Genomic DNA, 15,043 nt, shown 5'->3' with positions numbered 1-15,043 from the left:
AACTCTGAATTGTCAGGTCCTCCTACCTCCCTGCAAAGGACTCTAATATGCCAGCAGAGTTGATATTTTTTTCCCTTGTGAACCTCCTATGTAGAATCATAAAATATTGAAGTTTAAAGATCCCCTAGAGATCATCTAGTCAACCTCTCCCCATTTCACAGATGAGGAAACAGGCCAGGAAGGAGCAGGGACTCTCCAAGGATCCCACTGGGGATTCGGGGCTGGAACCAGAGTGCCGGGCTCTTCTTCCCTTGTAGTAGCGCCCGGCGTCTCCTCCCGCCAGCTGGGCCTAAGGGGTGAGCAGAGATCAGAGCCCCATTTGGGGTACAGGGCTAACATTTCTAGCAGATGAGATGAGAGAAATCAGAAACTGTCCTGGAAAGAGGGATTTTTGTTTGGCCGGAGTTTTGGTTGTTGGGTGTGTGTGTGTATGTGTTTTATGCATTTTGTGTAGGTGTTGTTGGGGGGTGGGGGTTGAAGCTGACTAAGGCAAGAGAAATCAGAGCTGAGGAAAGAATTGTTTGGCTTAATGGGTTTTTCTCCAAGTGGAGAATCCTTAGGAAAGTAGAGCCACGACTGAACTCGAATTCTCTGAGAACAGAGAGAGAGAAAGGAGATATGCCTGGAGTAGGAGGAGAAAGCAGAGAGGAGGTTTCCCGGGTCTGCTGGGGCCTGGGGCAGGGTCAGTCATCATTCATCCTCCTCCCGACATCTCCTTTCGCCTCTAAAGGCAAAAGGCCAAATTGTCACCTATTCAGTAATTAAATGCTGGGTGTGGAAATTAAAACAGCCCCTCATTTTGGCTACATTTTGTGTGTGTGTGTGTGTGTGTGTGTGTGTGTGTGTGTAAGAGAAAGAGACAGAGAAAGGAGTTGTCACCACGGGGAAATAGTATGGTGAAGAAGTGAGAACTGCCCTCGTTGGTGACCATGGGAAAGTTCCTGAACCTCATCAAGCCTCTGCGTTTGCCCCTCTATAAGGTGAGAGTAGCATTATCAGCCTTGACAGGTTGTAAGGATTAGAAATAGTACCTAAGTGCCAACTCAGGGAGTACAGTCTGTGGTGGCCAATGGCAGCTGGCGGGCTGTGGGATTTCTAACTCCCCCAGCTCTCTGTGCCTCAGTTCCCTCTTTTGAAAATGAGATAATACTTTCTTTTGGCTCAACTTAGAGGATTATTGCAGGATGAAGTAGGATCAGACAAATGAAAGAACTTTTGCACTGTAGAATTTCAAACAAACGTGGAAATAGCATTAATAATCAAAAAGTATCTTTGTGCTAAGATGCCACAGGCAGAGACCGCCTGGTAGGGTCCACTGTCTTATAAAGCAATCTCCCCCTGTGCCGCAACTTTCTCTGTTAGAGCTTCATTCCGTTAGTCTTGGAGGCTGTCAGTCTTAGAACAGTGCTTCACAAAGGGCGGCCCCCTGACCAGCGGTATCCCCATCACCTGGGAGCTGTTAGAAATGCAAACTCTCAGGCCCCACCTCAGACCTACTGAATCAGAAACTCTGGGAGTGGAGCCCTGAAATCTGTATTTTAAAAATATCTCCAGGAAAATCGTAGGCACATTCAAGTTTAAGAAGTATTGTTTTAGAGCTTGTGAAAATGCAGATCCTAATTCTGTAGGTCTGGGGTGGCCTGAGATGCTGCATCTCCCAGGTGATGTCTATGGGGCTGGTTTGGGACCTAACAAGTTTCTAGAGTGTCCTATAAAGTCAGGGATTCTTGCATGAAGGGAAGGAGCCCTCTAACAGGCAACACTTTGAGAGTAATTGCGCACAAGGCCTTTCAGGAATGGGTGACAGAAAAGGCTGAGGGATTCTGGGGACAAGAGAAACACAGGGCACAAAACAGAAAGAGGTCTTAAGAAAAAAGAGGAGGGAGGAGGGCACTAAAGAAAAAGTAAGCTGCCTTTGCAGAGTGTGCCCAGGGAGGTCTGGGCAGTACTTAATCCATTCACTAAGTATCATCTATGTATCAGGCACTGTTCTAGCTTCCTTACATCCATCAACTCAATTAATCCACAAAACAACCCAATGAGCTTGGTACTATTGTCATCCCCATTTTACAGAGAAGTAAACTAGGAACAGAGAGGTTAAGTAACTTGCCCAAGTCACTCGGCTAGTGAGTGGTGGAGCTGGGATTTAGAACTCAGGCAGCCTGACTCGTTAGCACTAGACTATTCTGCCTCAAATATAGTCCCTGCCCTCGGGAAGCTTACAGTCCAGTGAGGATTATGGGCCAGACTACTCGTGGCCAACACTTGGATGATGCCCATTATGTGCCAGGCACTACTCCAAGCATCTTACACATGTTTACTATTTTAGCTCTTGTAGCAGTTCTAGGAGATGGGGCAGACACTACTGAATGGGCCTGGCTGTGTGCAGAACTGCATAAAACAGGTCTCTCTGTTCCTGGAGGTTTATATACAGAGGTGCTTGAATCACCTAATGTTCCAGACTCCATGTCCTAATCAGAGAAGCTCCAAGTAGAAACAGCCCCTGCAAAGGGGCTTCCAATACCGGATCCAAGCCCCATTTTATGTGGCTTCCACCCCCTCACCACTTCCCAGCCTGGCCTCCAGGACCGGCCTTGCTGTGCTGAAGAGCCAGTGCACGTGGCGGCTCTTCCGCTCACTCGGGCTCCTACAGCCAGACCCAAGTTCACACAACAGGTGGGTCCCCCTGTGTGCGCTGCCCCAGGCACACACGGGAGGCTAGGCTGTTGCCCCTCCTGACAGGCACTGGAATGAGGGGCCTGCTGAGTTGGTCGCTGCTGCTGCTGAGCGCCACGGCCCACCAGGGGCGGCAGCTCTGACCTGCCACCCCCACTTCCGGCCTGTGCCCTGCCTCCCCCACATACCAGAAATCATAGCCTTGGCACATGGGATTCAAAACGTTGCCTAACAAATGAAAACTGATCTTAACTCTTTGCAAAGCAATTTGACAATACATTTCAAGAGCCAAAATACGTTTATAACCCTTGATCCAGTAATCCTCCTCTTGTTGGATTATTTATATAAAGCAAATTCCCAAAAGGAAAAAAAAAAAGCTCATATGCAAAGATCTTCTGTGCAGGATTAATTAGTCACTCAATAAATATTTATTGAGTTCCTCTTATGTGCCAGACACAGTTCTAGACGGTGTAATCAAGAGAAACAAGGTCTCTGCTCTCCTGGTGATTATGTTATAATTGGGGAGAAAGACAACCAATACCCACACAAGTGAGAAAAATAATATATTTGCTAAATTCTCTGCAGAGAATTAAAACAAAGGTCTATGATAGAGAATAACTGGGTGACTGCTCTAGATTGGGTGGTCACAGAAGGTCTCTCAAATGTCACTACGTAAGATGACATTTAAGCTGAGATTCTCAAGACAAGAAGGGGCAGCCATATGAAGGTCCAGAAGAGAGCATTCCAGAAAGGGAGGCCAGTGGTCCAGGGAACTACAAGAAGGCTGCTGTGGCTGGATCAAAAGAAGCAAGTGATGGGAAATGAGGTCAGAGGAGTGGGAGGGGCCAGATCAACAGGGTTTTGTAAGCACAGGCGAGATGTTTGGATTTTATTCAGTAGAGAGTACTAAACAGGGGCTTGAGATCAGACTGTAGCTGAGAAACAGGCAGGGATACCAGTTAGGAGCTATGGCAGCTATCTTGGCGAAAGACGATAGTAGCTGGAACTAAAATGGTAGAAATGGAGACGAAGAGAAATGGATGGATGCAGGATATTTTTGGAGGTAGAGCTGAAAGGGTTTGCTGAAAGAAATGGGCTGGGGGTGATGAAGGCAGAGGAATCAAGGATTACTCATAGATTCTCGGCTTGAGATACTACAAGTGCCGTTTGTGCAGTTGGCGAAGACAAGAGAAGGTGCAAATTTAGGGAAAGGAAGAAGGAAGATGTTATGCATTGACCTGTGGCCCCCAAAAAAGATATATTGAAATCCTAACCCCCAGCACCTCGGAATCCAACCTTATTTAGAAATAGGCTTTTGCGGGTGTAATTAGTCACGGTAAGAAGAAGTCATACGGGAGCAGGGCCTTATAAGGAGAGGGAAATTTAGACACAGAGACACCTGGAAAGGAGAATACCATGTGAAGACACAGACACTCGGGGAAGCCAGCCACCTGAAGACGGAGCAGAGACTAGAGTGATGCGTCTACAAGTCAAGGAATGCCAAGAATTGCCAGCTGTCATCAGAAGCTAGGAAAGAGACATAGAAAAGATTCTGCCTCAGAGCCCTCAGAAGGAACCAATCCTGTTGACACCTTGATTTCCAACCTGTCCTCTTCAGAACTGTGAGAGAATAAATTTCTTTTGTTTTAAGACACTCAGTTTGTGGTAGTTTGTAATGGCAGCTGTAGGAAATTAACAGAGGAAAATAAGGATGTCTGTGGGGGCCTTGTTATGTTTGAGAAGACTTTTAGACATCCATGTAGACATATCAAGTAGCGATTGGATATATGAGCCTAGAATTATGTTCTATAAAGTAATGCACTATACTTTATGTGATATGTTAAATATGACATATAAAGTGATGGCCTAAAAAGGGAGAAATAATTACATAAATGATAGTACACACCTTCCATGAAATATGCCGCCTCTAAAGAGAATCATTATAAAGACTAGGTAGGAACCTGGAAAATGCTTATGATAACGTAACATACACACAAAGCCAGTGATTGCCGCTATGTAAGAACTGTCTGTGGATGAGAAGCAGGTGTCAGACTGTCTGGGTTCAAGGCCCAGCTCCCACTCTTCTGAATGGCCTGGAGTAAGCTGTATGTCATTGTCTCCTGCAGCTTCTGTTCGTTCAGTACATCTGCAGCACCAGGATGAGTGAACACAAGGCTGAACTGCAAAGTGCTGAGACTACAGCGTCAAAAAGCAATCAGAGTGGATAGAACTAAGCAAGGAAGACTTCCTGGAAGAGCTGACCTTTGCAAAAGAAGTGCACAGCCTGGGGCAGAGTGCCTACCGTAGACCAGGCATTGTGGCAGCATCAAGTGTAGACTCAGTGAAACCTCCACTAAGTCCTCTCTGTGGACGCACATACGCCGGAGCTCGTACCACACACTGAGTGCTCTGATTGCTTATCCGCATCCCTCTATCCCACTGTGAGCTCCTCAGGGACGGGGGTTGTTCCTCTCTGTATCCTTAAGCACAAGACCTGGCACAGGGGAGATATAAATCAAAGTCTGTTACATTTAATAGAACAGAATCAGAACTTGATTGTCACACAGGAACCAGCGATAAAGGCACACTGATCCCGAGTCTGTCGACCTGTGGACATGAGGCTCCTTAAAATCTCCAGAAGATATGGGTCTGAAGCCTGAAGCACAGCTCAACTTTCAGGTGATGGTTAAGTGGCTTCATCTGAGGTGAGCACAGGGCTTAACTGATTTGGAAGAAGTGGTAGAAGCAAACACCACCAATTATAAAAATATACTAGAAGGAGACACCCCATTTTACAATAGCAAATATCAATACGTTGAGTAAATAAGACTCACAGTGTATAATCATAAATAAACTTTATTTTGTCTCCCAACCCCCATAAAATTTATTCAGGGGAAATGGAGAGAAGTCCTTTCTCTGCCCTTTAATGAAAACTCAAGCATCCTATGACTTTTCTGATCACTCTTAGGAAATAAAAAGTCCTATGGTCACTTAGTCACCAAACTCTAGTCATAAATCAGTCCCCTCCCAAAGCAAAATTCCAAATTTGATTTAAAGTTCCATCTTTTCTCCCAACCATGGCTTGCTGCAAGTCAGACCCCTATAGCTGGGGACAAGGGGATGACAGCTGCTTCTTTCTTTCCCCAGATCTCCCTCCCCAGTTTGCTGACTGTGACTTCTGACCTCTCCAGGGCTAGAGGGGTCGGGGAGTCAGGAGAGGCAGAAGAAAGGTGAGCATGAGAGCTCTTCCTTGGCCAGAACTATCATAAGATGGCTTTAAAGCCGATTTTGTGTGAGCACATCCATGGAATCTTCAGACACTGCCCCCAGGCTCTGAGGACTTGTCACCCTTATGTAGGTGTCATACTTCCTTGTATCCCTCTGTTCACTCCTCCTGCAGGCGTAGGAATTCAGCAGTCCCTTCGGTTTGTCCCCCCTGCTGGACAGACCTAAGAGGCCTTGACATCAATTCTTCCAGTGCATGGTGCTCTTCTAGTCCACGGGAACAGCATCCTTTGCACAAACCAACTTTGGGTGTTCAGGCTGATGCGAGCAGTGCCACCTCTCCTTTGCCTTGTTTGTCTAAGATGGCACTCATCTCTCATCCTTTCAATTTCTCTGTGGCTGTCAGATGTGCATCCACCATGTCTCCCCATCTCAAACTACAGTAGACACGTAGTAAGCTCTCTAAGTAGACTTCACAAAGTCCTTCTCTCTTGCCTTGAGAAGGGGAGATGCACAACAGCTCTCTCCAACACAATCCTCGTTCAACCCTAATCTCCTAATGGCAGAGCTGAGGGTCCCAGGGCTCTTTCTATAGCACTGTACTGCTAAGCAGTTTAAAGGGCACACATGCATGCATGCACATATAGGAGAATCAAAGACAAATCCAACACTGTTTCTCAAGGGTCTCAGGCTATTAGGGGAACGAGAACATGCATCCATAAGATTAGCACAAGGCAGAAGCAATCCTGTTGGACACAGTGGAGAGGGCTCCATGGAGAAGGCAGCCTCCCAGCTGGGTCTTGAAGAATGACTAAGATCTGGATAAGCTGAAATGAAGTCTTTTCCGAGAGAGGAAATAATGTGAGCAAATGCCCAGTGATGGGAGGTGTGTACGGAGATCTCTAGCTGGGTTTGTTTTAATGAGACAAGTGGAAGATAAGGCCAAGCCAGACCAGACAAACATGATAAGGTGTTTGGATTTTTTCCTGCAGGAAGTGAGAAGTTTGGAAGGTTTTGAACAGGGCAGCAGGACAGAGGATGGGTCAAGGAGGGCAGTGACTAATTCTTAGCGAAATGTGTTCTTCATTTCCTTGAGTCATTAACCAAGGCCCCATTAAGAAGAAAAACAAAACAAAAACCTTCCAGGACCCGCTTTCTTTTCCAGGAAAACCCTTGCCCTTTGGAACCTCTCATGAGTTTAGTTTATAAAGACATCCAATCTTGTTTTTACTGTTAGTTAAGGGGCCTTGGCACAGCTGCCAGTCCCAGGACCCTCCTCCCAGCTCTGGGGCCCTCAGCTTCAAGCCGGATGGGGCTGCTCGACCTATCTCCCCATGGCGCCCAGCGCTGCCCTCTGGACAAGGCCGAGGAGAGGGGCTTCCCTTTCTGAGCAGGAGGGCGGTGGAAACTTTGCCTTGATGAGTCCAGCCACAAAGGCTCCGCCCTGGGCCCACTGGAGCCAAATGGGAAAAATCCAGGAGGCTGTGAAGCCAAGAAAACAACAGGTTTGGATTGAAATCCCAGCTCTCCCCCACCCTCTGATCTTGAGACCTCACTCAGCCACTATGTCTTAATCTGTAAAATGGAAACCAAACCACCTACCTCGGAAGGTTGCTGTGAAGATTAAATGAGAGATAATCCATAAGCATAGCTAGCACATAGCAGACGCTCAATAAATATTCCTCCCACTCCTCCCCCAACATCTCTCTGTGTCTAGGTTTCCTCACCTATTAAATGTGGGGGGGATTCAAGGATAAATTTGAATCTGATGGAATTCCCAAATCTCTGCCATCTGCCCCACACAGAGGCCCTGGGGAGAGCAGAGGGCCTTTCTCTGCTGTGTCGAAGCTCTGGAAGCTATTTCGTCTTTTATTATTTTCAACAATGAAAAAAATCACAAAACCACTTAGTAGTAGCATTGGCACACACTTGGAATGAGCCCACATCCCCCAACCTCTCTCCACTGCCTGACTCAGCGTCCCCATCTGTAAAGCAGTCGCGTCTGAGACAGGTCCACTCCCTCCCCTCTGCAACTGCGCACTAGGTGGGGAGGACAGTGCCCGGCAGAGGGCGCTCTGAGTGCAACCTCCAGGCCAAGGCCCTGGGGGAAGGCACCAGGCCAAGGAAAATTCTAGTGGAAAAAACGAAGGATTCCGGGTTTATGAGTCCCAGACTTTGAAAAACAAAACTGCTGAGTTGTCTCCCGAGTTAGGGGAAAAGAACACCATAGCTGCCTCAAGATTTCCAGGAAACAATTTGTGAAGTCTTCAGGCAAGGCTGGCAGGGGGACTTGGGGAGGCCCCACAGAGTTCTGATGCCCCGGGAGTGGGGGATGAGGGTGGAGATTATTCCTGTGGAAGCGTGAATGCTCAGGTGTATTTGGGCAGTGGAGTCACGTGACTGCGTGTGCCCGTGTTTACGTGTGCCCGTGTCCGTACACGTGTTTGTGTGGCTGTGGGCAATCCCATAAGTATTTACTGAGCACCTTTGATGTCCCACTGGGCACAGTGCTAGGTGATGGGAATGCAACAGCAAATAAAACACAGCGCCTGAGCTCACAGAGCTGAGTTTAGTGAGGGATGCAATTTAGCAGGCATTTTGGTTCAGAGTGCAGGCATCTGGGAGGCGGTTTGTGTGGCAGCTCAGAACACTGGCTTTGCGGTCAGGCTGCCTGGGATGCGAGTCCAGCCACCCACTAGCTACACGACCTTGGAGATCTCCCACACTCAGTCTCCTTAGCTGGAAAATGAATCTATTAATACAACATCCTGGGCGATGGCATACGTGTGTAAATGTTCCATGACTGGTGTCTGTTGTGTGCATGCAGGGTCTGCACCTGGATAAGCACATAACGATGTGCAAAGTTCGGCTGAGCTACATGTGGGGTGTTAGTTCATCTGCTTGTTTGTGTCTATGGCGTGCCAGGCTCTATCAGAGGTCGCAAACAGTGGCCCGCAGACACGGTTCGTGGGGATGCTCATTTGGTTTGGGTTTATTTTTTGGCTCATAGAGTGTTCTAAAAATCAAGACATTTCACAGAAAAATCCAGATTTAAAGTTTCCCTTGAAACCTTGGAAGATCTGGCCGTCCTGCAAGCATTTGTGTGTGTGTGCCTGCATGCCACAGACTCTGCTTCCCATAGATGTGTCCTCCCCAGGAGCACCCTCCCTTCTGGCCAGTCTCCAGGTCTGTCCTTGGAGGGGTTCCAAGGTGACTTGGGAGGGCTCGTGTGCAGACATGCTCTCTGTGAAAGGGGAAGCAGGACCCGGCAGGAGCTGGTGCCAGGGCCCCAACCTCCCCAGGCAGCTCTAGTTTCAACAATCAGAGGGGCCCGAGAGAGCTGTGCTCCCTACCCAAGGCTCTCTTGCTGCGTGGCTGGACGCTGGCTACGGAAGATAGTAACCAAGGATGGCAGCTAGACAGAACGGCTTTTCTTGTCTATTTCACTTTACATTTTAAAAATGCCTCAATTACAGCTCCAAAATGAAGATAATGATCTCCCCAGAAAGTGTTGCTAGATGTATAGACTATGGTTCTTTTAAAAATGAGCAAGTAGGCTCATGGGAGAAGCTAAAAATGTATTTATTAAATACATTTTGGGAACCCACAGGTGTGAAAGGTAGGACTGATATGTTCCTAATATTCCTGGATCCTTAAGATGGCAAATCAGTCCCTCTTCACTGATGTTTACTGGGCCCCCACTGTGTGCAAGCTGTAAGCTGGGCACAAGGGGCCTACAAAAATGAATATGCCCTGCTCCCTAGCCCTCAGGAAACTTAGTCTTGTGCAGAGATATCCGAAGAGAAATGAATGCAGGAACAAGAAAGGACAGGGTGCTATTGAGAAATTTGGGGACAAAGGGCACCAGAACATAGAGTAAGACACCTCTGGACCCTGTGACTTACTGTGCAAGCTCGTTCCCCACTCTGGGCCCCCGTTTCCCCTCTTGTAAGACAAGCAGGTTAGAAGAGATGAGCAAACACCAGCCTCACATTCACGACCCTCCCCAGCCCCCATCTTGGGCATTCTTTGAGGGAGTGCAAGCTGTAGCCCCAGTTCTTAGCCTCTTACTCCCCACCCCACATTCTTGCTTCCAAGTCTTGGCTTGTGCTGGGAATTCGTCTGGCTTGAGCTCTGAAAGAAATCCATCAGAGAAGGTTTTTCACATTGCTTTCTCTTAAAAAAAAAAAAAAAAAACCAAAAAGACCAGGCATTTAGTAGAAGCTTCCAGCATCTGTTATAGGGGTTCCTGGTCCAGGTGGGGAGAGCAGTCCCTAGACAGGTGGGAGAGTTGTACCCTTTCCCCAGCACCAGGGTTTGAATGGCTATTGGGTTTGCCCTGAAGAATTCCTTTGAAGTCATTCTCCCACTTTGTAGATGAGAAAAATGAGCCCCAAGGATGGGAGGGACTTTCCCCACAGTCCTGCAGTCAACGGCCGAGGCAGATCTCCTGATTCCTGAGTAAGTGTTCTCCCCACTCCCTGATTTTTCTCTCTCAGGCTGAGTCCTTAGGATGGAGCAAGATGAGGACCACCAGGCTACATCCCTCCTTCGCCAGATGTTGACTGCTGTTGAGCTAGAACACCGAGTTATTCTTGTTCTGTGCCAAGAAACCCGGGAAACCCAGCCTTGCAAATCTAGGTATGAAGGAAGAGCAGTAATTCCATAGCCCAGCAAAAGGCATTGGAGTCCCCAGGATATTCACCTTTGGAAGTCTTTATTGCCAGGGTCCATGATAGAAAGAATGTGACGCATAGCAAAACCAATCTTTTAGAACAGGGCACACAGGTGGCCAGAGATGACAGAGAGAAGCAGGAGATTGGCTAGTTAATCCAAAGATGTTTACCATCCTCATTATTGGTGTCTTAGGAGCTTGTCCTTATCAAAGGGTCCATCCTTCCAAGCTCTCCACTTGGACCACATCACCATCCCCATAGGTGTCATTGGCACCCCCATCATAAACTGAAATCCCATTGCACTTTCAAAGTGGCCAGCCCCACAAATAATTGGAAAAACCCTGGGGACAGCTCTGGAGCCTACAATTCAGGGAACTTCAGAGGTGCTTTGTTTCTTTCCTTAAAATCTGGAAATCTATTGAGATAGGGAAAATCACCAGACCTAAAAACTCCCCTCAACAAACAACCCCAGATTTCTTCTCAAATTTTTGTTGGAATGATATTTCTAACTTCACGACACCTTGAAAAAGGCCCAGCCAAAGATACTTAATCAGTGTTTTCTGATGATGGTGAAATCATCATTCACTATTGTTACCTTAAGTAAAAACGTTTATGGATAGTGTCTTGCATGTCAGTCGTTCATTGAACAGATGTTTATGGAATGCCTCCTATGTGCCTAAGACTGTGCTAAGCCAGGGGAAACAAAAACGAAGAAATCAGACACAGCTTTACTTTAATGGCTTTAATTCATTTAATTTCCTGTATTCATATAATTCGTAGATTCTAGTGGGATAAAAAGGAAAAAACCTTGTAAACAGGCACATTTTGTAAATTGCCAGTTATAAGTGTAATAAGAACCAAGATGGAGATTAGCAGAGGAAACTTGAGACAACTTTAATCATCACATCAAAGCAGAGAATGCATAGGACAGGGTATAGTTCTTACAAGAGCAGTTGGTGTATTTCTTTGCTTTGTCGTTGATATCAGCTGTGTGTCAGTTACCCCGGGGAAGTATTGAATTTGGGTTGAAGAACCCCGTGCCATTTGGTCTTCTAATCCACTAGGTGACTGATAACCTGTAATCATCTATTTAATTAAATTTCCTGGTTCAGGAATCAGAAGTTATCAGAGGAGATTAAGATGATGCTAACAGGAAAGCTGTTCATGCATTGTTTTTCCTAAACACAAGCTGTGAAGATGACAGGGAAGAAGGAGGCTGCTGGCAATGAAAAGAAGCAGTATAGGGGCAAAATTGGGAATATGTAGTATTTATAAGTAGAAGGAGTCGTAGCCCATTCTGGGCTCCACATTCTAAGGGTTGTTGACAAATAGAAGCGTGCCCAAACGGCTACCGTTAGCTGACTGGATTGGCTCATTCACATCTAGGAGGTGGCCGTCACGAGACCAGGAGCCGTCTCTGCCTCATTCACAGCTATAATCTGGGGCCTTGCTTATGGACTGACACTACAAGTCTTCAGTAAATATGTGTGGGGTGAAGTCAATGAAAATGTCTGCAGCAACTGTGACCCACCCCCTCTCCCCTTCACCCCTCCAGGAGCTTTCTTCCCCTACAGACTAGACTCTCAATCCCCACCCCCCACCGCCCCAGACCTGCCCTCAGGAAAGACTCCTCCTGACACTGAAATGGAAGTATGGGTCATAGTGACTCGATTCCCCTCCCCTCACTGAAAAAGACATGGATCTGGTCTCTTCTTAAAGAAATGTCAAGGGGCCAGCCCGGTGGTGTAGTGGTTAAGTTCGCACGCTCTGCTTTGGTGGCCTGGGGTTCGCAGGTTCAGATCCTGGGCGCGGACCTACACACCGCTCATCAAGGCATGCTGAGGCGGCGTCCCACATAGAGCAACTAGAAGGATGTACAACCATGACATGTAACTATCTACTGGGGCTTTGGGGAGAAAAAGGGGAAAAAGGAGGAAGATGGTAGCTCAGGGCCAATCTTCCTAAAAAAAAAACTTCACCTTTAAAAAAAAAAAGAAATGTCAAGACTTAAGAGGCTGGAGAATGGGCTGGCATTCTGGACAAGGATAGGGAGTCAAGTGGCCCCACTTCACCTACCTATACCTCAGGCATGGATTTTATAAACTGAGAGTGACAGCTTGCAAAAGATCCCAGGGACTATCTGTTCCATCTTTGTCACCTGACAAATGAGGAAACTGAGGCCCAGGGCGGGAAAACAACGCGCAGCTTGCCAGTGAGGAACTAGGTGAGATCCCAGCTTGGTCTGAACAAGTGGAAATAACACATGAAGCCTGAAGTGAACGCTCTTCCCCCTCCCAGTGCTGCCAACGACTAGTTGCTTGAATTGACCAAGTGACTTAACTGTTTAAGCCTTAGTTTTCTCATCTGGAAAGTAGAAAATAGTTTTATTACTCTTTCTTGGTGATTTTAGTAAATGGAGCAGTGCATGTGATGTGCTGAGAGCAGTGTCTGATGTTAAATAAAGAGTAGACACTATTATTGTCACTTATTATTTTTACCACCACCATAGACCCCAATCTTCTAGATACTTAGATTCTATTCTCATCCTGCCTCCCCCCGGAAGGCTAATGACCCAGGCCAGAGTAATCTCTTCCTCCTCTAATGCTCTTGGCTACCAGCAACCTGAACTATAATGCAAGCAAAGGCACAGTTGTTGGAGAATAGTTTGAACGAGCTGGGACAGTAGAGGCAAGCCAGCCCAGTTTCCAGGTCTGGGACCTGAGAACATCTCATTAGGTCCATGATTTTCAAACTGTGACCCTAGAGCCCAGAGGTTAGGATGGGGCGGAGAGAAGCCCAGCGCATAGGCCCCTAGCCACCTGCTCTGCTTAACAGAGCATCTCTGCTTCTAGCTGGTTTGTATATTTTGGCTCCATGTGAGAAAGCATTCGAAGACACACAGAAAAAACCCATCACAAAGTTAGAAAAACCCAACACATTCCATGATCTTTAAGGTCATTTTCCACTAAAAAAAAAAAAAAAAAATCTATGAACTATTATTTCTTGAATTATTACTCAAGTATTCATTTACTTATCTTCCCACCCCCTTTCCCCTAAACAACTGGTTTAGTGGTGGGGGGACAAAAACAGAACACCAGTCTCCTGACTCCTAGCCCAGCGCTCATTCCAATATATAAATATATCCTCCAATATATCACTACAGATTTCAGATGGGGGCAGAGAGAAGGCACCCACAATTCCTTTCATCCCAGTACTCAATTGTCAAGGCCTTGTCAGTTTTCACCAGTTTTCTATTCTGCATCTTAGAAAGGATTAAAAATCTCTACTCTAGGAAACAGGGCAGGCCAGGAGGTGGTCAGACACTTAGGGGGCTGGTCACATGTGCTCTACCATCTTCAATGCAGAATGGCTCACAAAACTTGAATTATCCAGACTCCTCCGGGCCATTTAGTCCTTAGCTTCTTGCAGAAGCCACAAGCTCAAAAGGCTATGAGGCAAGGCAGGCAACTTCAATGTCAAAAGCCTGACAGCTGAAGGATTGGGGCAAAACTGGAGAATGGGAGCCTTCTGGTGCCTCTTAGAACAGGCAGAGCAAATATGGATGTGAAACGAACTGCTGAGGCTCAAACTTCCCTGGGTTAGCGTTCTTGTTCCTCAGTCATGGCCCCACGCTCACACCACCAGATCTTAGGCCTTAGGCAGAGGCACTACTTTTCTTTTTAAACTTATTTTTAGAAAAAAAATTTTCCTACTAGATAGAGATGAGTGGTCTCCAAAGAGTTTCATTTCCTTTCTGAGTCAGGTTCAGCCTCACGGGGCTCCGCTTTCAATTTCTGCAGCCTTGCCGTTCTCTGAGCACAGAGAGGTCCTCCGGTGATGCCCCCTCTATTTCAAGAGCCCACCAAAATAAGCCCAGTGACTACAGATAAGTTTTTGGTACTTTCCAAAATTAAACTATTTCCCTTGGTAAATTTCCACCAAATGAGCTCATTAATCTGAAAACAGGATGTGGCACACGAAGAGAGTGAGATCAGGTTGCCTGTTCTTTTCACTTACACTGGCTCAGGGTGGAGAGGAAGCGGTGGGTGGGAGAGAGGTGGGACCAGAGGAGGGCTTTTATAGGTCCCAAATCCTTCATGGATTCGACTGAGAATCAATAAATTTTTAAAACAGAGACTGGAAACTCTGAATCCTTTTCTCTTAGAAATGAATGTCCACACAGACTGCTTGTCTTGGAGGCCCCTGAGACCCTCTGCTTGTCCTCAAGCAGGCATCACCCCTCCAGGTGGGACCCCACGACCTTCCTTTCACCAGCAAGACTGTCCTGCAGCGCCAGCCTCTCCCTCATAAGCTCTGCCTTGGGTGGGTGGGACGCTTAAACACATCCCAAGTTGAAAAAACAAAATAAATCAAAGAAGTAAAAGACAGTTCCCAACCCCAGTTGGGTGTCAAGAAAAAAAACGGGAACCTAATACGTAAAGAGAATTTAAAAGGTGCCTTTGAGT

The sequence above is a fragment of the Diceros bicornis genome, chromosome 28, assembly GCF_020826845.1.
Source record: "Diceros bicornis minor isolate mBicDic1 chromosome 28, mDicBic1.mat.cur, whole genome shotgun sequence".
NCBI classification, from domain to species: Eukaryota; Metazoa; Chordata; class Mammalia; order Perissodactyla; family Rhinocerotidae; genus Diceros; species Diceros bicornis.
The sequence above is the reverse complement of the archived record's forward strand: the minus strand, read 5'-3'. Positions refer to the sequence as shown.